General features: G+C 42.1%; 1 protein-coding gene across 13 annotated transcripts in view; it reads right to left on the bottom strand.

Moving 5' to 3' along the window:
• Positions 1-24,375, bottom strand: part of EXTL3 (exostosin like glycosyltransferase 3) — a 215,683-nt gene that overhangs the window by 147,907 nt on the left and 43,401 nt on the right. For 6 of the 13 annotated variants that reach the window (XM_042447688.1, XM_042447775.1, XM_042447750.1 and 3 more), the window contains one exon: positions 16,525-16,580. The exons of 6 other annotated variants lie outside the window; for them this stretch is intronic. The gene's annotated coding sequence lies outside the window, so the exon portion shown is untranslated. Of the gene's footprint in view, positions 1-11,325; positions 11,421-16,524; positions 16,581-24,375 lie in introns of those variants that run through there. One more of the 13 variants, XM_042447756.1, reaches the window with a different exon arrangement.

Here is a 24,375-nt window from a genome sequence, read left to right as displayed (position 1 = left end):
ACTCTATGGTCAACCTCTGTCAGAAGCATGCCATAATAGAATCATGATGGAAAACCTAAGAAATGCCTAGAAAGAATATATTTTTTTCAGACATGGGTAAGAAAAACTGTGGGTATCGGTCCCACGAATACGAATATGAATACTGTAGAGGTGTCAAGCTGAGGATGGAATAAGCTTTTTTTCTGCTGCTCCAGAGACTAGAATGCAGAATAATGGATGCAAGCTACAGGAAAAATTCAGATTCCAGCTCAACATTAGGAGGAACTTCCTGACAGTAAGGGCTGTTGGACAGTAGAAGATGCTCCCTCGGCGAGTAGTGGAGTCTCCTTCTTTGAAGGTCTTTAAGCATTGGCTGGATGGCCATCTGTCGGGGATGCTTTGATTAAAGGTTGTACGGCGCTTTGATTGTGGTAACAAAAAGCGGGATATAAATAAAAGTTATATATATAAAAAAAGTTTATTTGATTGAGAGTGCCTGCATGGCAGAGGGGTTGGCCTGGAAGACCCTTGGGGTCTCTTCCAAATCTATGATTTAAATAAATTTGATCACATTGTAATAAATTTTATAAATTCTGAGACCCAGAAGTAAAGAAACGGTGGGATGTAAATTGATAATAGAAAAGTGCCCTATGCACCAACCTCTGGCACTAAAGCAAGACTCTGTGCTTTAGAAAGAATCACTCTGGAGGCTTCCAAGAATGGCAATTTTTTTCAGATGACAAAAATTCAAAAACCTTTCAGCTGAAGGGGAGGGCTAGAAGAAGAACAGGGGGTGCTGGATGCGTCTGAGACTCCATGAGTTCGCAGCCCTCATCTGTTGTGGGTGGCAGTCATTCTCCAGGGTCTCAAGCAGACAAGGGCTTTTCCCATCATCTGATATACTCACTGGGATTCCTTCAACAGGTGTGGCAGGGTTGGAAACAGGAAGCCTTACACATAAACCACATGCCATGCAACGAACCTGCAGACCTTCCCACGACATTGCATCCTTGCTCCTGGGAAGAAAGTGCTGCAACTTTTACACAACACAGGAACCTTTTGAGGGATAATTGTCTTTGCTTGCTAGGTTCTATCAGAACTGTCAACAGAGACATTCACACCATTGTTTTAAGAACTGGGAGGCCAGGTAAGGAAACCAAATGAACAGAGGAAATCAATACCTTGCTATTTTTGTCAGTCCTCATACTCTGTCGCTTTGTGAGACACAATTTGGAGCCTCAGAACAGAGCTATTTTTAAAAAGCCCTTCCACTCCCTCTCAGCTTCCTTTTAAGACATTTCTGGAGCTGTTGAAAGTGTGCAATTCTGCGTCTGAGGCAGATGCATCATCCTCCCAATTTAGGCCCATTAAGCAAAACCCAGCTGTTCAATAGCTAGCAGCCAATTTCTGCCCCATTTTCAAAATCATGACTTGAAATGTGCAAATTTACCAGTGCTAAGGTGAACAGAAATAGATGGAGGTTAAGGAAAAGACAGACCCTAACATAGGGCTACAGACGAGACAGCTTTTTTCTTTTGCAATTTGACAACAGCGTTGTGCCAAGTAGAGTTACAGGCAGCAACTGCAGAATTCAGCACCCTGAGAATCACAGCCTTCTGAACAGAAAGTTTAGGCCTTGAAGCCAAAAGGATAAATTTAGAAGAATAGGAGCACTGTCTGATGAATCCAAAAAGCTAGGAATTCAGGAAGGCAAGCATTTTGGAGTGAGAAAAAACAATGCCAGTGGTTAAGACAAGTTTTAGGACCATAAAATATATCTTTACTCCTCCTCATCAGAAACAAAATAATTTAAATAAATATATTGATAATTAAATGCAGGTTCTTTTGGTGCAGAATTATCAAGAACTACAAAACACCTCCTCTGCCTTACCCCAAAAAGAAAAGAGTGTTCATGCTGGAGCAAAAGGAGAAGATGATGTAGTAAAGGAAATCCAGCACAGAATAAGTGAAGAGGTACTACAGGAATACCTGATTACTCTAAATGAATGCAAGTCTCCAGGGCCAGATAAACTTCATCAAAAGAGTCTGAAGAGATATGGAAGAAGTAATCTCAGAACCACTGGCAATAATCTTTGAGAATTCCTCCAGAACGGGAGTGGTCCTAGCAGACCAGAGGAGAGAAAATGTTGTCCCCATCTTCAAAAAGGAGGGGGAAAAGACAAGCTGAACAATTACCACCCAGTCAGCCTGATATCAATACCAGGAAAGATTCTAGAGCAGATCATGAAATAGACAGTCTTAGAAATGAATGCCGTGATCACTGAAAGTCAACATGGACTTCTCAAAAAGCAAGTCATGTCAGACTAATCTGATCTCCTTTTTTGATCCAGTCATCTTGGTTGATGATAGGAATGCTGTGTATGTAGCATATCTTGATTTAAGTAAGGCTTCTGACAAGTTCCCCCATGATATTCTTTCACGAAAGGTAGTAAAACATGTGCTAGAAAATTCAGCTGTTAGGTGAATTAGTACATGGTTGACCAGCTGAACCCAAAGGGTGTTCAACAATGGCTCCTCTTTATCCTGGACAGAAGTGACCAGTGGGGTGTCCAATGGGGTTCTGTCCTGGGGCCAGTGTTATTCAACATCTTTATCAATGACTTGGCTAAAAGAATAAAGGGCATGCTTATCAAATTTGCAGATGACACCAAATTAGGAGGAGTAGCTAATACCCCAGAGGATAGGATCAAAATTCAAAATGATCATAACAGATCAGAAAGCTGGGCCAAAATTTTAAAAAATGAATTTTAACAGGAAGATATGTAGGGTACCACACTGGGGCAATAAAAATGAAATGCACAGATATAGGATGGGGGATACCTGGCTTGGTAGCAGCACATGCAAAAGTGATCTAGGAGTCTTAGTGGAGCACAGTATGAACATGGGTCAGCAATACATAGGACTATATGAGAGGCTTAACAAAAAATGATAGCTCTTGATCAAGTTCCATAAACATCCCCCCTCTCATAAATGAAAATATCTTAAAACATTATCTTGCATCACTCTGTTATCAACTGGGACCATTTTTTCCTGTACATGAATTAGTTTGCAATTTTCCTATGCAGGCATTTCTTTCATTTTTCATGGCAGCATTCAGCTTGAGACTCATCAGTTCCTTCTAGAATTTCTTTAGGACCTTCTGGGGAATTCACCAACTGCAGTAACTTGACATACAATTGCCACTACCAGGGCTAGAAATATGCTATATGTTGACAGAGATCTAAGGATTATCCCTTCCTGACACAACCAAGATCATCATTCCTGCAGCATCTCTCATTAACCAACCTGGGGCTTTATCTCTCAGCAAAGTTTCCTTAATAGGTCTCCAGTGACTTGCCCTCACATAGTGTGTTTCACCCCAAAAGACATCAAGTCATTTTCTCTGCATTCTGGGATGCAGCACAGCACAGTAGCAACTGTTCCTCCACATGCACAACACTTAAACCACAATGAGAACTGCCCTCTGACCAGTAGATTCCAGCAAAATGACCGTAGCTAAGTGGCAGAGCACATACCTGTCATGCAGAAGACCTGAGGTTCAAAACCTTGCATCTCAATTCAAAGCATTTCTGGTTAAATGGACCACAGAAACATACAAGCACAAAGCTGGAAGAGACTTAAAGAGTTATCTAGCCTAATCCTCTGCCATGCAGGAAGGACAGCTAAAGCACTCCAGCCAACCTCTATTTAAAGGCCTCCAAAGAAGGAAAGTCCACCACCCTCTGAGGCAGTCCATTCCGATACTGAAATGGGATGATGGAAAAGACATTCTTCTGCCCATGACTTTGGAGCATGCTGCCAGTCAGAGCAGAAAATGCAGAACTATGGGAATGTCTACACAGGACATTTGCAGCTGTTTTCCCTTACCCTCATGCCACCTTGTCCAAAGGACATAGGCCAAAATGATTCAACTGTGGACTGTCCACATGTGGAAAGGGTAATCCTGCAGTGAATCCAGGCCATCCTTATATTAAACTGTATTTAAAAGACTTACCATTTGCTCCAGATCATCCCGTCTGCAGAGTCACGTCCCGCAGAACTGTTCAGGGTCGTGAGGGAGCTGACTCAGCTTCCTCCCACTCTGAACCCTATTTTAGAACCAACTAAGGCCTGCTGTGACTATTTTAACAACTTCTTTGCAGATAAAATCTCTCGGATAAGGACTGATCCTGACACGGACATTTCAACAGGAACAATAGCAGAGGTGTCCGTGGACTCTATTAAACTGGATCATTTTGAGTTTGTTAATACCAATGAAGTGGACAAGCTTCTTGGGAGCATTAGGAAGACGATGTGCTCTCTCGATCCCTTTCCTTCTTGGCTGACCGCTCAGGGTGGTGATGCTGTGACATGGATGTTTTATTTTGGATTATTGTTGCATTGTTGTATGGACTATCGCTGTATGGGGGGTGGGGTGGGCTTACACTGTTTTGTATTTTGATTATTTTTGCATATTTTGTATTTTGTTGAAATTGTATTATTGTATATTGTATAACTTTGCACTTTGTTGTGATTGTATTGTTCTATATTGTTGTAAACCGCCCTGATGTTCCGAAGGGCGGTATATAAATAAATCTTTTATTATTATTATTATTATCATTATTACAACGTATAATTAATGCATCATTCAGGGAGGGGAAATTTCCATCTAGTTTAAAATTAGCAACAGTTAAACCGCTGCTTAAGAAACCCTCCCTAGACCCCCTGGTAAGAAATAATTACAGACCGGTCTCATTATTGCCATTTTTAGGTAAGGTGATTGAGAGGGCGGCGGCCTTCCAACTCCAAGCAGTTTTGGATGAAACCGATTATCTGGACCCATTTCAAACAGGCTTCAGAGCAGGATACAGAGTTGAGACTGCCATGGTCGCCTTAGTCGATGATCTCTGTCTGGGCATCGACAGGGGAAGGGTGACCTTGTTGGTGCTCTTGAACATCTCAGCGGCTTTCGATTCCATTGACCATTGTATCCTTCTGGAACGCCTGAGGGAGCTGGGCATCGGAGGCACTGCGCTCCAGTGGTTCCGATCCTACCTCTCGGGCAGATTCCAGATGGTGCAGTTGGGGGACACTTCCTCCTCTAAGAGGGAACTCACATCTGATGTCCCTCAGGGAGCTATTCTGTCCCCCACTTTGTTTAACATTTACATGAAACCGCTGGGAGAGATCATCCGGAGACATGGGGCGTGGTGTTATCAGTATGCTGATGACACCCAAATATGCTTCTCTGTGCCCTCAACTGATTCAGTGACTAAGGATGGTGTCTCTCCTCTGAACGCCTACCTGGAGTCGGTAATGGACTGGATGAGGGAAAACAAACTCAGTTTAAATCCAGAGAAAACAGAAGTACTGGTGATAGGATCCCCAGGCCCGGGGAAGGAAGTTTATTCATCTGTTATGAATGGGGTCACACTTCCCCTGAAGGACAAAGTTCGCAGTCTAGGAGTACTTCTGGACTCGTCTCTCCAGTTGACATCTCAAGTAGATGCAATGGTCAGAAGTGCTTGCTATCAACTTCGGTTGATATGCCAACTGCAACCCTACCTGGGCCAAAGGGACCTTGAAACTGTGGTACATGCTCTGGTAACCTCTCGCTTAGATTTCTGTAATGCGCTCTACATGGGGCAACCCTTGTACCAAGCCCGGAAGCTTCAGCTAGTACAAAACATGGCAGCCAGATTGGTCACTGGTGTTTCCAGGTTTGACCACATAACACTTATTCTGAAAGATCTGCACTGGCTGCCTATTCGCTTCCGAGCACAATACAAGGTGTTGGTTATTACCAAAAAAGCCCTACATGGCTTGGGCCCGAGTTACTTGAGGGACCGCATCTCCCCATATAATCCGCCCCGCACACTCAGAACAACCGGGAAGAACTTGCTAGAAATTCCATCATGTAAATACACTACTACATCCCAGTAGCAGCCCCAAAAATCTGGAACAGTCTTCCCGAGGAACTCCACCTGATCACCCCTCTAGAAACATTCAAAAAGAGGCTAAAAACTTTCCTCTTCTGTCAAGTCTTCCCCTCTGGAAAATGAACTAGTGTGCTTTGATCCCATCAACCTCCTGGCTTACCCTTTTGAATGATTGTTTTAGATTTGTATATTGTATTGTGTTATTGGTTTTATCTATTTTATGATGTGTTTGTAACTGGTTTTAAATTTTGTGTACACCGCTTTGATCTTTTAGAAAAGCGGTATAAAAATAAAATTTATAGTGGTACCCCGGGATACGAATTACCCAGCTTACGAATTTTTCGGGATACGAAAAAATCCCATAGGGATTTATTGTTTCGGCTTACGAAGGTTTTTTCGGGTTACGAAAAAACCTCGGCGCTATTTCGCCACCGGAGGGCAGCAGAGAGCTATTTTTTTCCATTAGCGCCTATGGCAATTCGGCTTACGAAGGTTTTTCGGGTTACGAAATTAGCCGCGGAACGAATTAATTTCGTAACCCGAGGTACCACTGTATTATTATTGTTATTGTTATTATTATTATCCCAGAAAATCAACACTCTGCACTGATGCCAGGCAGCTGTGGTCTGTACCAGTGGCACATGTCACTCCTCTGAGGTCACAATGAGGCACCCAGCTCAATGGTGGGTGCCTTGTTTAGGGGCTGAGGGAGTGACTTCCGCTACCATTGGCAGGCAGCATAGCAAGACACTGTATAGACAGCCTCCAGCATCACTCCAAAAAGTGGAGGTAATGAGGGACATTGGGGCAGCTTGGGGGCCAGAATAGTCCAGGGAAGCCCAGAGTACTGTATTCTAGCCAATGTAGACCTCCCCGACATGGTCTGACCCAGGTCTTGGAAACGTTACTGTACTTTGGCAGGGCTACCGCTCCTAGTTAAAGAGTTTCCATATCAAGAACATCAATCAGAACAGTGACTGTAGCCAAGAAATAAGAAGATTGGGAATGGGAAATGCAGCTATGGAAGAGCTAGAAGAGATCCTAAAGAATAGAGATACAACTGAGCAGTAAAGTCCGAATCATCCAAGCCATTCTTTTCCCCATCACCATGTATGACTGTAAGAGCTCCATAGTAAAGAAAGCAGATAGAAAGAAAATCAACTTAAGACTGCACATTGGATGGCCAGACTCAATTAGGCAAATCACAGATCTAAATCTACAGGACTTAAGCAGAGCAGTGGAGGAGAGGGGAGCTTGGAGATGTCCCATCCACAGGGTCACCGTGAGTTGGGGTTGACTCAAGGGCAGTTAACAATAACAACCAGTCCTGGAAACTTTTTTGCATTGTAACTCCATATGTGTGGAATTATCACAGGCATTATCCTGGACACAACTGGCAACTGGGAACCTGGTCTAATCTTGCAGTGATCTTATCTCTCTTTACCTAGGCCTCTCATTCATTTGGGGAACCCTCAGAATCAATCCCATCATTTATTTGTCCCTGAAATAACTGCCACAGATAAATTTTGGGTGACAGACCAGAGTAGGTATGTTAGTCTATTGTGGCAAAGATTTTTGGCAGCATAGTGACCAATTATTCTTTTTATTAAAATATTTATATCTTCTCTCATATTAACGGGAATCTCATGGCGACATACAAGTAAAATCAATTAATCCATTTAAAACGATTTAAAATTTAAAACTATCAAAATAATTTACACTGACTAAAAGCATATTAAATATTTCAACAAGTTAAAGAAGGTTGAAAAGGTTAAAACAATTTAAATCCACGTATATTTTGGGAGAAGTTAAGTTGGACTCCAAAGACTTTCATTGAAAGGCATGTTTTCACTTGGTGCCAGAATGAAGCCCATGCCAGTGCCAATTGAGCTAAAGTATTCCACAATCAAGGTGCCATTGTAAAGAAATTCTTCTCTAATAACTTCACATAAGATATTGGTGAAAAACAAAAGAAAGTCCCTCCAAGAAGCCTCTAACAGATACATTTAAGGAAGAGGAAGTCCGTCACATTTGGGAGAACCGTATGTCCATGTTAGCCAATTAAAAGCTGTTAGTCTATGGTACAACAAGATGTTTGTTTCTTCTTAGAGTGTATTAGGAAAGCAATTCCACAGTTTGGAAATGGTATTTCTGGATTACAATGCTGGCTGGGGCATTCTGGAAGTTACAGTCCAAAGTAGTAACATTTTAAAGATTTGAGCAAGCCCCATAACTAACAATCCTCCACAAATGTATTTATTAGCTCAAGAACATCAATTTGCCAGGAAAACAAAAATAAAGACCGTAGAAGATTTACATGAATTCAATCTATACAAAGGGATTAAAATAGTTAGATCAATAACTGATCAGCTAATTGCAGTCATGAAATCAGAAGAAGACTAGGATTGAGAAGGGAAGCTATGAAAAAAATTAGGCAAGAAAAAACTAGTGCAAAGATATAAAACTGAACACTAAAGTCAGGATTGTCCAAAGCCATTGTGTTCCCTATCATCATGTATGGATGCAAGTGCTGGACAGTGAAGAAAGCTGATAGAAAGAAAGTCAACTCATTCAAGATGTGGTGCTGGAGAAAAGTGGTGAGTATACCATGGGCAGCCAAGAAGACAACCAAACACGTCCTAGAATAGATCAAGATGTAACTCTCCTGGAACCCAAAACGATTTAATTGAGGCTGTTGTACATTGGCCACATCATAAGAAGGCTTAAATCATTAGAAAAGACAATGATTCCAGGAAAGGTAGAGAGCAGTGGAAAAAGAGGAAGATGACACATGGATGCCTAGACTCAACCAGAGAGCAATAGCAATAGCAAGTACATTTCTATACCACTTATCAGTGCACTTAAGAACTCTCTAAGTGGTTTACAAAGTATAAGCCACACTGAGTCTGCAAGACCTAAGCGGAGCTGTGGAGGACAGGATGGTTTGGAGATGTCTCACACACAGGGTCGCCATGAGTTGAGGTTGACAGTTAACAACCACAACAAAAGTGTTCTACATGGAGCTGTCCTTGAAGAGTGTTTGAAAGTCTCATTCACTGGTTGTCATGAAATCAATGCGAAGGCAGTTAACACACAAACTTCTCACACCACTGCCAGAAAACTACACAGGTGCTGCCAAGGCTGGGAAAGGACTATAAAAGAAAAATCAGAAGGTACAGGAAAGGAGCAGAAAGGAACAGTATGCTTTATATAGAAATGGACTGCTGGGTGGGGGAGAAGAATAGGGAAGAAAGCTTGGGGACAGAGGCAAGAGAATGGTGAAAAGCAAAAGAACAGCAGAACAAAGCAGGTACAGAAATTCAGCATCTGAAGAATCCCACTTTTCACTTGCACATTGTACTCTTTCTTTTTCGTTTAAAGAAGCTAGTTTCGAGGCCACATCTGTGGAAAGGAGCTTGGGGTAATAATTAACACTTCTGCAGTGTTTTCAAGCATTCAAAGCATTTTCCCATGCATTATCTAGTTGCAATCTTTGCAAACATTCCTAGAAGGTAAGTCAGTATTGTTATCACTCATTTTGCAGAGCCAGGAGCTGAGGTTTGAGAGAAGGGTGAAGTGTGGAGGGCTTGCTTAAAGCTGAGTTCACAGCAGAGGCAAGGTCCTCACCAGAGATTTTCCCATTCATAGCTCACTACTCTCAGCCATTTCAATCAACTAGTGGCCTTAGCTTAAGCAAAATATTATCTCCACCGCCTATGGCAAATGTCTGCCCCTTCCCGCATGAAAAGAAGGCAAAGTAGACATGGCTAAGCAAACCAACAGAAACACATGGCATTTTCCTAATTTACGCTGGGTATCAAGTTTGGAAGTTTATTGCGCATGGAAGATACGTAACAGAGGACTGCTGTATATTTAATTGGACCCTGCAGGAGGAAAAGAAGAAGAAGCAACTAAAAGCCTTTTCCCTCCCTCAACTGCAGGCCAAATACTATCAGAGCAAAGGATCAGAAGAAATGCTTGCTTTACCTGAAGACTGTAAATCTTTATATGCCAAAAGCGGCAGAGCTCATAAAGCATGGTATTAAACATTTCCCTGCCCACACAGCTGCAGGGCTGATCTCCTGGCTTTACAACAGAAACACAACACAGGGAGCCCCCAGCAGCAGTTCAAATCCTGCCTTGACAATACAGGGCAGACCGTAACTAAAGGGCGGAAAGGTTTTTTTGGAGGGGTTGTTCTGCAAAATTATTGTATGCTTTGAAAAGAAGGGCTTCTCAGTGGAAGATTAAAGGGAAATAGATGCCTTCTGTATTTATCAATAACAGGAGGGTTTGTTTTTAATATAAATAATGGCATGATTCTGCAAAGCATCTCCATGAAAGGCAGACTAGTTGGCCTCATCTTTCACTGTCCACCTTACTTTCCCTCCAGGCAGCCAATCTAAATGCAAATTGTGGGGAGAAAAGAAAGGAAAAACTACAATACTTTGAAAGAACAGCAATAAATGTTTATAAATGCAGATAAAAGCAGGCGGAGGAAGTATTTGAAGACATCATCTCACATAGGTCAAAAGATACTGACTGGGTTGGATTAATAATTATGCTAACTGCAACAGAGAGTATGAACCCTACTAGAGCACAATTATCTAGCGGAGATCTCAGTGAGTCAACTTTGCCATCCATGGCAGTGTAAAGAAAATGCACTGGCTACAGGGACACATGCCGTAGTTACACGGTTTGAAATGCTGTAAATTTAGTGGGGCTATCTGAAAAACCTGCCAAGAAAACCCTGTGTCTTAGGGCCTCCATAAGTCATAAATGACTTGAAGGCCCACAAGAACAACAAAATACCCTAAGGACACCAGATCCCATCTGAACATGAAAGCTAACTAGGGCCATGCTTGGATGGGGAACTGCCAATGAATAGCAGGTGCTGTAGACTATGGCCGGTTACAAACCGGCAGTTGGGACGTCCGGAGGACGTCCCATTTTAAAAAAGGGGCATCTCTTCTAAACGCCCCTGAGTCTAGTACAGACTGTGTCTGTACAATATGGCGCCGGCCCTTCTACATGGCCGGCGCCATATTGACGTATCAGACGCTGAGCGTCCGAACGTTGCACGGCCCTAATGACGTCATGAATGCGCCCTTGGCGCTTCGCGACGTCATCAGTGCGCCGCTGAACGAAGCTCCATTTTGGAGCTTCTTTTTTGCTCCGCGCGGGAGCCGCGCGGTTTGGCTGCTGAGGCTCCCGCGCGGAGCAAGCAACGGCGGCGGCAGACCGCCTCAAAGCGGCGGTCTAGAACCCACCTATATTTCAGAGGAAGGAACTGGCAAAATCACCTCTGAGTTATCCTTGCCTAAGAAAACGTTCTGAAATTCATGAGTTGACAGAAGACTTGAAGTACAAATACACATAAAGTATGCACACACATAAATTACGTTACCTAGGGCTGCTTTTAGAAACTGTTCATGAAGTTCAGTTGAACCAAAATGCTGCAGCTGTTGGCTAAGGACAGTTACAGGGAACACTCACGCTCCTCAGGGAGCTGGGGATGTTTAGCCTGGAGAAGAGAAGGTTAAGAGGTGATATGATAGCCCTATTTAAATACTTGAAGGGATGTCATATTGAGGAGGGAGCAAACTTGTTTTCTGCTGCTCCAGAGACTAGGACCCGGAGCAATGGATGCAAGCTCCAGGAAAAGAGATTCCACCTCAACATTAGGAGGAATTTCCTGACAGTAAGGGCTGTTCGACAGTGGAACACACTTCCTCGGAGTGTAGTGGAGTCTCCCTCCTTGGAGGTCTTCAAACAGAGGCTGGATGGCCATCTGTTGACGATGCTTTGATCTGGATTTCCTGCATGGCAGGGGGTTGGACTGGATGGCCCTTGCGGTCTCTTCCAACTCTATGATTCTATGATTCTATGATTCTATGATCCTTGTTCTGTTTCCCTGATTATCAGTCTGTTTCCTGAAACAATGCAAAGCGCTGGTTATATCAACTTGGTTCTAAGCTATCCAAAGAACCACATCATCACCTAGGAATCTGCCCTTGTTTTAAGAATTTTGCAGAAAGCCCTTCTCTCTCAGTCGCTCCACCTTCACAAGGAAAGCACACATGGAGAGTATGTATCCAGGGTTAACTGTGTTGGCCGTATGGAAAATACAATAACATCCCAAATCCACAAAACAGTGATTCAGCAAGCCCTTGGTATCTACTGAGGTTTAATTCCAGGGACCCTTGTGAATAACAAAATCTGTGGATGCTCACATCCCATGATATACAATAAGGTAGTAAAATGGTGTCCCTTATATAAAATAGCAAAATCAAGGTTTGGCTTTTGGAATTTATATATTTTGGGATTATTTTCAAGCCATGGATAGTTGAATGTGTGGATAAAGAATCTGTGGATAAGGAACGCTGATTGTACTTTTATTGGGCCTACCAAAATGCACAAAATAGATGTTGCAAGTTTTCAAAGCTCCACTGGCTTCTTTATCAGGCAAAGAAGTTTTAAAAAATCATACAAGAGGAAAAAGAAGACAACATGAGTCACAAGCCTGCGTTTTGTCAAGATGCAGCTGTTCTCAGTTCAGATGGTACTGGAAGGAACTTCATGCAGGTGGATCCCTCCTCCTCCTGGCCATGTGAATACTCCAGTAATTTATTTTTAAAGTTCTATTGGTTCTATTTTTTAAGTCCCATTAAGTTCCAGTCTTTAAAAATTCAGTGCTCTCTGCCTAATGAAGGAGGCTGTAACTTCAGAAAGGACAGAGGCAACTTGGCTCTCAAGAGAAGCATCTCTTTTTGTCTTGCTAATGGAACTTAAAAATTATATATACCCCCATGGCCAGGAGGAAAGGCTGGCCTGCATGAATGTCCCACCTCAACTTAGAAGAGCTACATCTTGACAAAATGTTGAGTATGTGATGGGCAGCCTTCTCAAGGGTTGCTCACCAACTGGGGAATTCCCTTGACAAGGAGACTGATCCTGTCCCAGTTGGCCTTTTCCGTCAACAGGCAAAGGTCTATTGTTCAAGTAGGTTTTAGGAAAGAAACTGCTTACTGAAAAAGTGGCTTTTCATGAGAGTCATACTACTATTTCCCCTGCTGTGTTTTTAATTCTGCTTTGTTTTTTAAAAATGTGATGACCCTTGTACATTTAATATTATAATTTACTATGCTTTTAGTTATATCTGTTTCTAATCATGCTGTGAGCCACTTTGGGGCACAGTAGGAGGAGAAAGGCAAGATACTAAAACATTGCAAATGATGAATACGCAAATATCAAGCCTTGAATCCCATTTTGGGAGAAAAGCAGGATATAAATCCAATAAATAAAATCAATAAAAGCTTTACAAATTTCCATGGTTTGTACAGACCTGTTGTCATTGTTGTTAGCATTCTTGGATCTACTGTTGCACCCAGTTCTTCAGTGAAGCCTAGTTAATCTTGGTACTAAGTTTAAGTTGTTGTTGTTGTTGTATGCCTTCGCATTGTTTCCAACTTACAGTGACCCTAACATGGGGTTTTCTGGGGCTGAGAATGTATGATTCACCCAAGGTCATCCAATGAGTTTCTATGGCTGAGCGGGGAATCGAACCCTGATTTCCAGAGTCCTAGTCGAACCACTACACCACACCGGCCCTCTACCAGGTTTAGTACTAGACAGAATTCATTTATTATCTTGACCCTCACCAGTTTGGGAGTGAAATAAGTAAGGTCTTCTTTCTGATGTCAGGCTGAAGAGTGAAGGCTCTCAAGCAACCACTAAAGCACACTGCAAACATAGTACAGTAAGTTACATTCTCTGTCTCGAGCTCAAAGGAACAGGGGACGGCATAATATCAGTCTGGATCTCAGAGCTCTTCCAAACTACCAGACAATTGAGCTAGAGACAGTTCCCAGTATTCGCTGTGCTTGCAGCCAAGGGAAGGGATACTCAGAGAAACCACAGACTATATTATCAACTGTAAAAGTCGATATGCATGTATGTACTATGAGGAGGGCCAGTGGTGTCACTAGGGGGGTGCCGTGATGTGGCCCACACCAGGTGACACCCCAGAAGAGGGGTGACATCCAATCAGGCTGTCCTCCTGATAGGTGGGATGAGTGAGTGTGCCAAGCCCTCCTTCTCCATGATGGTGGCGATTCCTCACAAGTAGCCGCTGCCATTGCAAGGAAGGACATGACCAAGGGCACCCAGCCTTGCTTCCCCACAGCAGCCTCCTTGTGAGGGGATGGCTGTCATCATGGTGAAGGAGAAGGGTTGAGCATGGCCTTTTGGCCATGGCCACATCAGCCCCAGCCCCACCGCACCGGGTGACACCAGGGGTGATGACGCCACTGAGGAAGGAGGAAGCATCATGGAGGGGGTGGAGAATGAGTCTATACAGGAAATTTTGCAAAGCTGATAAGAATGGGAGAGAATTTTATTTCTTTTTTATTTCAAAGATTTATATCCCACCTTTCTCCCCAATGGGATTCAAGGCAGGTATGAAGTATGAGCTGCAACTAGAATGTCAACTGTAACTTACCTAACTCCCCATCCCATCCTCCACCCACATCCATTTTGTCTCTTGCAATTCCTGCTTACTACCCCCTCTTGTAGTTGGAAACTTAGCCCTTGTCTATATAGAATCATATTGGTTTTATCCTGATCCCCCCCCCCCCCAGGCTCACTGCGTCCGGCTTACACAATGAGGCGCCAAAACCCTGAATCGTGTCTGGATTGTCTTCATGAGGACTGCATCTGTTTTCTCCCCCTATCCTATATTTTTAAAACTCACCTTTTGCTATAGTTTCTTGTGGGTTTTTCAGGCTATGTGGCTATGTTTTGGAAGAGTTTGGTCCTGATGTTTCGCTGGCATCTTCAGCAATACAATAGGCAGCTGCCTTTTCACTCATGGTCCCCTTACATCACCTGGTGCTGCTGCCATGGGCACAAGTCGCTCTGAGGTCAGTACATGGTGCACAGCATTGATAGCATGGCTGGGCACCTTGTTCTGACCTCAGCAGTGGTGCTAGGTGACAAACAGAGGCCACGGAGGAAGGCAGCTGCCTGTTGTTGCTGAAAAACAGCAAAATAAAGAGAGAATTAAATATTATGCACATGGCCTATCTAGTGTTGCTCAAGAGTAACAGAAGGGTCTTTGAGCTAAGACCATTTCTTCAGCTAAACTATAACCAGATACAGACAAGAGGTTACCACTTGAAAACAGGAGTGGGAGGATGTTAATGGCACAACTCCTAAACAGCTGAAGAATTTTCCCCATGGATGCCTCCTAATGTGGCTCATGCTGGGTGATGTTGAAAATCCAAACCCCATTCACACCATTTTTGAGTAGGGAAATACAAAAGCATTTATAACTCAATAATAGGTTGAACAATGAGCACCCTTTTCCCAAGGATCCAAACTCTGTCACAGACCAAAAACCAAGTCTCTACGCACAAAATCTCTTCAGGGACTCAAGGGTAAGGTTTGTTGGAGCTGCATTCACACCGTACTTTCAATGAAATGCCCTGCAGTCAGACAGAAAAAGAGCCAGGAAAACAATTCAGGAACTCTGAAAGAAATGGCAGAATTCGTGATCCAGCAGGTCTCGAGGTCACCAAGTTGGCAAAAGTTGTTCCATAACTTTTGTTTCTACTCAAGCAGGTTTGTCCTTATGCAAATAGAAATGAAAGACGTTTCAGAATTTGTCTTATGGCCAAAAGAATACAAAAATCTCTGTGAGCTTTCACAACCAACAACTTCCTTCAATCAAAGATAATGCTACATAAAAGGCAGACAAAGGAAGCTGAGCATACAGTTGGTATCACAGAATCATAGAGTTGGAAGAGACCCCAAGGGCCAGTCCAACCTCCTCCTGCCATGCAAGAATACAGTACTAATCAAAGCACTCCCAACAGATGGACATCCAGCTTCTGTTAAAACGCCTCCAAAGAAAGAGATTCCACCACACTCCTGGGCAACATATTTCACTGTCAAACAGCTCTAACAGTCAGGAGGTTCTTCCTGATGTTTAGTTTGAATCCACTGCTCCAAGTCTAGTCTCTAGCATAGCAGAAAACAAGCTTGCTCCATCCTCAATATGACACTTTTTCCAATATTTAAAAATGGCTATCATGTCATCCCTTACCCTTCTCTTCCCCAGGCTGAACAAAACAAAAACAAACAAACAAGCTTCATTTATATATCGCTTCATACTGCCTAAGCAGTGTCTAAGCAGTTTACAACTGTAAGCTAATTTGCCCCCAACAGTCTGGGTATTCAATTTAGCGACCTCCTCGGAAGGATGCAAGCCTGAGTCAAGCTTGAGTCCCTTTGCTGGTCTTGAACTTGCAACCTTATGGTTTTGAGTGAGTGGCTGCAGGACAGGCATTTAACCACTGCGCCGCCCACCAGGGCTCCTAAGCAGCTCTTCATCGGGCTTTGTGGTTTCCAGACCTTTCACCATTTTGGTCACCAAGGGATGATGATCTATCTTATCATTTCAGCTGTATGCTCTCTGAAAATGCAACGATGAGGAAGGCTTCACACTCTCCAATTCATCTCCTCACGCATTCAACGAACAGGAAAAGCAACAGTGATAAAAGGCAATAAACTCTGATTCACTGTTTTGAAAATGTAAACACCTCACCTGAAAAGTCAAAACTGTTTCTGTGTTGTGTGAAGCTCATACGCTCCTTTGAAGGTCTGAAAACAGAGATAAACAAGTACAGGAAAACAGGGTGGGCTTAAAACTTTGGAAAAAATCTTCAAAGCCAACCATGCTACCACACACCTAGAAAGAGCCAAAAGGCCTGTTCAAGCATCATCAGCTCTGATCACAGTTTGGAGATCATCCGGCCTACCTCACTACTCTCTCCTTAACAGCAGCGATAGTTTACTGTGATATTTATACTGAAATAATAGAATCAAATGCTGTCACTAAATGCAAGCAACAACTGTGGCTGAGAGCAAGTTATGGTTTGAATACAGGCATGCCTCAGTTTACAAAACCTATGACAAAAAGCTCCTTACAAAGTGTTTTGATGGGAGCCCAGCCCAGATCTCTCTCTCTCTCTCTCTCTCTCTCTCACACACACACACACAGACTTCTTGGTTTCTGACTAGCTGAAAGGTTTTTGGTTTTTGGTTTTTTGCAGCATTGACACAGGCAGGATGGTGAAAGAAGGTTGGAGAGAGACAGACTTTCAGTGCTCGGTTTCAGCAGCACGTCTGCAGTAAAGAATGCATGAAAAGCTTTTGTGGGTTTTTCAGAATATGTTCCAGAGGAGTTTTTTTCTGGCTTTTTGCCGGTATCTGTGGCTGGCATCTTCAGAGAAGATGCTTGAAAGCATTCCCAGAGAAAGAATGGGGTTCTAAGTACCCTCCTGTAGCTGCATGTGTTTGCATGCAACAGGCAAGGTGAACACTTTTCTCCAGAATCCCTTACTGAGCATGAATGAAGAATAAAACAGAAAGAAAAAGGAAAAGCTGTCTAGCCTGCCTGACTAGCTATTCTGTCATATTGGCGAGACATAGATCTGTAAGTTTCACCACTAAAAGGGAAATCATAAGAAAAACGGAGGCTGTTGAAAGGAGGGGGGGAATCATCCCACTATGCAATTTGGAAGAAGCTTTCAAGCCGCCAATAGAAGATTTAAAATGCTTTAGTTTATTTATGCAAAGCTTCCCTGCCCTGGCTGTTGCATTTCACATGTGCATGATAGTTTTGAATTGAAACTTTGCTGAAACATGTCAAACTGCTCTCCTTTTAAGTAGTGTAGGGACAAGAAAGGTATAGTGGCTTGAGCATCCGACTATGACTCTGAAGAAAAGGGTTCAAATCCCCGATCAGCCATGAAACCCAATGGGTGACCCTGCTTTCATGTATTGTTTACTGCAGACGGACAAGTCACTCTTTCTATACCTCGGAAATTACTTGAAGGCACACAACAACAACAGGAACCTATCCTTGTTCTTTCCATGCAATTTCTACCTCTGGTACCAAAGTACAGCTTCACCCAAAATCCACAAAACAGTGATACCTTTATTGGGCCAACCAAAATGCATATTATACACGTTGCAAGCTTTCGAAGCTACACTGGCTTCTTCATCAGGCAAAAATATTAAAAATCATACAGGACGTGAGCCATAGCCCTGCATTTGGTCAAGATGTTGTGGTTATTGTCCTCAGTTCAGATACTATGGGAGGATATTCATGCAAGTGGACCCTTCCTTCTTCTGGCCACATATCAAAGTACATGGTTCTCTGGTGCCAAAGTACATGGTACAGTCAGCACTCGGTATCCACGGATTTTGTATCCACGGATTCAAACATCCATGACTTAAAAATACATTAAAATATATATAAATTCCTAAAAGGCAACCTTGATTTTGCCATTTTATATAATATAGTTTATTGGGATAAACATATAAGGGATACCATTTCACTATGCCATTGTATTTAATGGGACTTGAGCATCCATGGATTTTGATATCCGGGGGGATCTTGGAACCAAACCCCAGCAGATACCAAGGGCCCACTGGTACCAAAATCTCTGTTAAAGAAGTAAAGCCCAGGAACACATCTCTCACATTAACTGAGGTATACTTATATTCCTCTCCTCATTTTCTTCCAGCCCCCCACCTTAACTGACAGTACTTCACCTGGTCAAGGGGGGGGGGAAACAACTCCTTATGAGAATAGTTTGTTGTTGTTTTCTGTTGCTGTTGAAGCCAGGAGTTACTTCTGCCAAGACAAGAGGCCACAACATACATGGGTGTGTCAGCCTAGATCTGGAAGCCAAACCATGTCAGCAAGAACCATCCTTTCTCAACCAACAATTTCAGGAATAAAGCCATCCATGTCATCTGATCACACAGCCTAGGATTTAGCATCAGACTCCAAGAAAGCAGTCCACAGAAGGCAGAGACGGAAGCTGAGAAGGGCAGAGCCATGGGGGTTTACCCAAGGAAGCCCTGGCTAGCTGGTTGCAAGCAATAGGCAGATGTTTCCTGGAATGGGAGTTAAGCAGAAGAATTAAAATATTGTAATTGGGACAGAGGAGGAATGATCTAGGTATAAGACTCCAAACCAAAGCAGAAGGTTCACCTGAATGTCATATTAAGCCTCCAAGAAATATGATATGAAGAAATCAGAATAGAAAAACTGAAGTTATGTAAAGAGGAAGATAAATGAAAGTAACCTTGTGTTGACAAATGTATAAAGGACATTGTATGTGAAAAGGACAATAAGTATTAAAATGAATAAAGATAATTGTAAAAAAAAAATGCAGCCTGGCAAGGATTGCTAAAGCCCTCTTACTAGTTGGAAGACCCTGCAAGAAAATGAGACAGAGCCTTAAGAGGGTCACTGTTTAATGTGGGTCTGGGAAGGCAAAGGAGAAGGAGCAATGCACTTTTCTAAAAACTGCCAAGAATTAAAGAGACATTGCTAAGGTACGAGCAATATCACTGCACAGATTAAAATATATATACACACCCCAAATAGTAACAATTTGGAGGGGAGAAGGGAGAAATGAGGTGTTCAAAATGGCCCTGTTCTTTCTCCGCATTTTGGAAATGGTCTGTAGCTTGCAGACTGAGCACAGAAACCCCAGCAACAGTATTAGATTAGCCTGGGGAACAAGGGAAACACAAACACAGTTTTCATTACACTAAAGCTCCATGCTGTGAAAGTTTCAATGAGGCCCTTTTAATCTGCTTCCAGCAAAGTGCTCTGCCATCTACCCACCCCCACTTCTACCGTTAAACACGTCAGGCTGGAAGCCTTCGCGTTTTTGGTCAAGGAACCTCTAGTTTCAAACTTTTAACTTGAAACTGATATTGGAACTGATTGGCATGCTTTGCCTCTACACTACCTGAAGTTTTCCTGATGCAAAACATGAAGACTTCTTGAGAAATTCAGTGTTCTCTACCTACATAGGACCCTGTGGTTTCACAAAGGAAGGAGACATGCTGGATTCCAAGGAAACATCTTCTTTGAACTGCAAATGAACATTATATTTCCTTGAATTTGAAAATCTACCAGTAACCACATGGCCAAAATAAACCATCTGAACTAAGACCAGATGCAGAAAATGCAAGTCTATAACTATAACTAACATCTTCAATTTCTTTCTCCTGTTTGCCCGATGCCAGTGTAACTTTGAAAGCTTGCAACGTGTAATTGTGTATTTTGGCTGGCTCAATGAAGGTATCATTGTTTGGATGTTGTTAGGAGAGTATAAGTTGATTTTTAATTTTACCTCTGGGGTATGCAATCCAAAAGCCTGGACACTTTGGCATACTCAGCCAAAGATTTCTGCATTTCTTCCCAAAATTATCAGAGTACCAACTTATTTTTAAGAAATGAGTTAATGACATCAAAAAAGACAGGAGGAGGTAACAGATACTGGGTCTGTACAGCTCACAAAGAAACAAAATTCCTGCAGCAACCTTGTGAATAAGTTTTTTTAAAAAAAAAATCAGGACTGGACAAGTAATTTACTAGCCTGCTATGCTCACCACAGAAAAAGCAAAGGCCTCTACTCCCAACTCTCCACTAGTCTCTTAGGAGGTTACTAAAAGCCCAGCACCAAAGCTAAACCTGTACTCTATCAAGTAGAGTAAATTTCAATCCATCTTTTCTATGTCACCTCGTTTGGTTTCTGTGTGGATGTCGGAAGAAACATCTCTCCATCTACAACTTGCCTGGAAGCCAAGTATGACGGGCAGAAGACAGAGGGGAACACCCATCTGTCCTCCACCAACCTGCTTCTATGAAATTCCTACTCACCTGTAGCTATCAGGCAGGTTCCTCAACATCAGTCTTTGCAACAAATCTTCCCCCAAAAGTTCAGAAATTAACACATGCACAAGAATCAGAAAATGAATAAAAGTGTACAAAATTAAAATAGAACACTTCTTATTTTTAATCCAGAACTACTAGTTTTGTAATTTAAAATTTGCAGATGTCAGTTCATTTTTAAGCAAAACCTTGTAGCCAAGAACATACAGTGGTCCATTGGTATTCATTGGAGTTTGGTTCCAGGATCCCCCTGTGGATACCAAAATCTGTGGATGCTCAAGTCCATTATAGAAGATGGCGTAGTAAAATGGTGTCCTTTATTTAAAATGGCAACACCGAGGTTTGCTTTTTGGATTTTAAAAATTCGAACCACGAATTCAGAATTCATAGATGCAGAGGACCAACCGTACTAGCATTTGGGTGTTTTGTTTAAACTACTTACCACTCTACTTTTCTTCCTTCATAAATCATTTTATACCTTACAGGCCCTCTTCTTTAAACTAGTACTAGCTACTCAAGAAGGAAACGGAGGAAATAACAGAGGAAACTGGTGTGCAAAAACAGGAAAGGAAAAGAGTGGTAGGTCAAGACATCTGTACTTCAGAATTGCAGCAAAACTGCACAAGTGAAGATATACATCAGCTGGAAGTCACATACAGGATGTAGTTGTTTCCCATGAGGAATCCTTCCCCCAACCCTACATTAACAGCATGTTAAAAGAGAACTCAAAAGGTTCCACAGAATCAAGCTATATTTTTAAAAGTACGCACATAGGTACATAAGGTGAAAAAATGGGAGATGGCCTTCTCAGTGACTGCTCCCAAGCTTCCCTTCATGTTATCCCTCCATAAGCAGGTGAAGACCTTTTCGTTCCAGGAGGCCATTGAAGACTGATTGTTCATGGGGAAAGAGCCCTGTGACAAGTACTCCATTTTCTCTATTAATTGTTTACTCTTTAGTGGGAATATTTTTAACTGGTTTTAATTTTATCGCTGCTTTAATTACAGTTTAACTATTGTGTGATGCAAATTATAGCTGTATTTGTTTTAACTCAGGACAAGAAGCTACTGTTGGGACACAACACAGAGAAACTGAATGGTTCCCAATTGACAAGGAGATCAGGCAAGGCTGCATGTTATCACCCTATATGTTTAACTGGTATGCTGAACATATCTTACGTAAAGTAGGATTACTGCTTTGCTGCTCAGTGAGGGGAGGCATGAAAATTGGAGGAAGGAACATAAACGATCTATGGTATGTGGTGACACTATTTTGTTAGCTGAAAATAACAAAGATTTAGAACGGTCGCTGAAGAAAGTCAAGAAAGAAAATGCAAAGGCAGGTTTACATTTGAACACTAAGAACATAAAAATAATGACCACAAACAGTCTACATAATATGATGCTGAAATAGTTTAAGATTGTCCATACCTTGGCCCAATAATTAATCAGAGTGGAGACTGCAGCCAAGAAATCAGAAGACTAGGGCTTGGAAGGCAGCTATAAAGGAACTAGATAAGATCCTGAAATATAAAATTATATAACTGAATATTGAAATCAGGATGATCCATGCTATAGTCTTCCCAATTTTTTTGAATAGCTGTGAGAGCAGTACAGTGAAGAAAGCTGATAGGAAGGAAATCAACTCATTTACAACGTGGTGCCGGAGAAGAGTTTTATGGATATCGTGGACTGTTAAAAAGAGAAATCAATTGGTCCTACAACAAATCAAGCCTGAACTCTTCCTGTAAGCCAGGATGACTAAATAAGACTCTCATACTTTGAATACAACATGAGAAGACAAGACTCACTATAAAAGGCAATAATGTTTCATAAGGTAGAAGACAATGGGAAAAGACGACCATATTCAAGGTGGATAGACCCTCAAGAAAGCCATGGCAATGAGTCTGCAAGACCTAAGCAGGGCTGTTGATGATAGGGTGACTTGGAGGTCTCTTATTCATAAGGCTGTCGTAAGTCAAAGATGGCAGTTAACAACAAACACAAACCACTTTGACTCCTGAACTAGACACAAAAAAGGATATAAATAAATATTATACTGATATAATAAGCCCACTGTTATCTCACATTTTCAAAATATCTACAGAAAGAAACCTCCTTGGGAAGGAATTTTCTCCTCTATATTCACCAAAGAGATGTTGGGAAACTTCATAGGCGGGTAAGTGATGCTGTCACCACTGATGATGGTGTCTTAATAACAACTGGTATTATCATGAGCATTGGGGTGCCAACTGTCATTGTCCGCCTTGAGCAATATTGGGAAAAGATAGAATAGAAATGATTTAGATCAATACGTTTTATTTTGTAGAGCCACAGAACTGTTTTTAAATATATTGCACAGGCCTGTTGAACACTTTTCTCTGGAACTTAGCTGCTCAAGTCCTTGAACGTTTGAGCTAACCTCTTGCTGCTATTCACTTCTTTCTAAAAGTAAGTAAAGCTTCTTCTAAAAGAGAGCTGACATCTGGCGTCCCTCAGGGCACCATCCTGTCCCCCATGCTGTTCAACATTTACATGAAGCAGCTGAGTGAGATCATCCAGAGATATAGGGCACGGTGTTATCAGTATGCTGATGACACCAAAATTTATTTCTCTATGCCTCCGACTGTAACAGTGACTAGGGATGGCATCTCTACTCTGGATGCCTGCCTTAGGTCAGTAATGGGCTGGATGAGGGAAAACAAACTCAAGTTGAATCCAGAGAAAACGGAGGTACTAGCGATAGATACCCCAGGTCTGGAGATGGAGATTTGTTAACCAGTCCTGGACGGGGTCACACTTCCCCTAAAGTCCACAGTTTGAGAGTACTCCTAGATCCATGTCTACAGTTGTCATCTCAAATAGATGTGACGGCCAAGAGTGCTTGGTATCAGCTTCGGTTGATACACCAACTGCGTCCCTACCTGGACCAAAAGGACCTTGAAGCAGTGGTACATGCACTGGTAATCTCTTGTCTAGATTTCTGTAATGTGCTCTACTTGGGGCTACCCTTGTACGAAGTTCAGAAGCTTCAGTTAGTTCAAAATGCTGCAGCCAGATTGGTCACTAATACACCTAGGTCTGATCATATAACACCAGTGCTGAAATCTCTTCATTGGCTGCCAATCAGCTTCTGGGCGCAATACAAGGTGTTGGTTATTACCTTTAAAGCCCTACATGGCTTGGGCCCGAGTTACTTGAGGGAACGCCTCTCCCTACATAATCTGTCCCACACTCTCAGAATATCCAGGAAGAATTTAACGGACCACTATAACACCAGATTAATAACAACTTCCCATAGAGCATTTACAGCCGCAGCACCTACACTGTGGAACAGACTACTGGAAGAGATCTGTCTTATTACCACCTTAGGTGCCTTTAAGAAGGCACTTAAGATGGATCTCTTCCAGTGTGCTTACCCACTGGATTCTGTAGAAGACTATGATAAATGCTCCATATAAGACTATGATAAATGTTCCACCCTTGACTATGATTATAGGATTATTTTATGATTAGATACCTTAAGGAACTAATAGGAATGTTGTAATTCAGTATTAGTATTTTACAGTCACTACTTGTATTAGTATTGTATTTTTAATGATGTAATCCCGCTTCGATCCTTGGGAGAAGCGGGAAATATAAATTATTATTATTATTATTATTATTATTATTATTATTATTATTATTATTATTA

Source organism: Sceloporus undulatus, chromosome 1 (genome assembly GCF_019175285.1).
Source record: "Sceloporus undulatus isolate JIND9_A2432 ecotype Alabama chromosome 1, SceUnd_v1.1, whole genome shotgun sequence".
Taxonomy (NCBI): Eukaryota; Metazoa; Chordata; class Lepidosauria; order Squamata; family Phrynosomatidae; genus Sceloporus; species Sceloporus undulatus.
The sequence above is the reverse complement of the archived record's forward strand: the minus strand, read 5'-3'. Positions and strand labels throughout refer to the sequence as shown.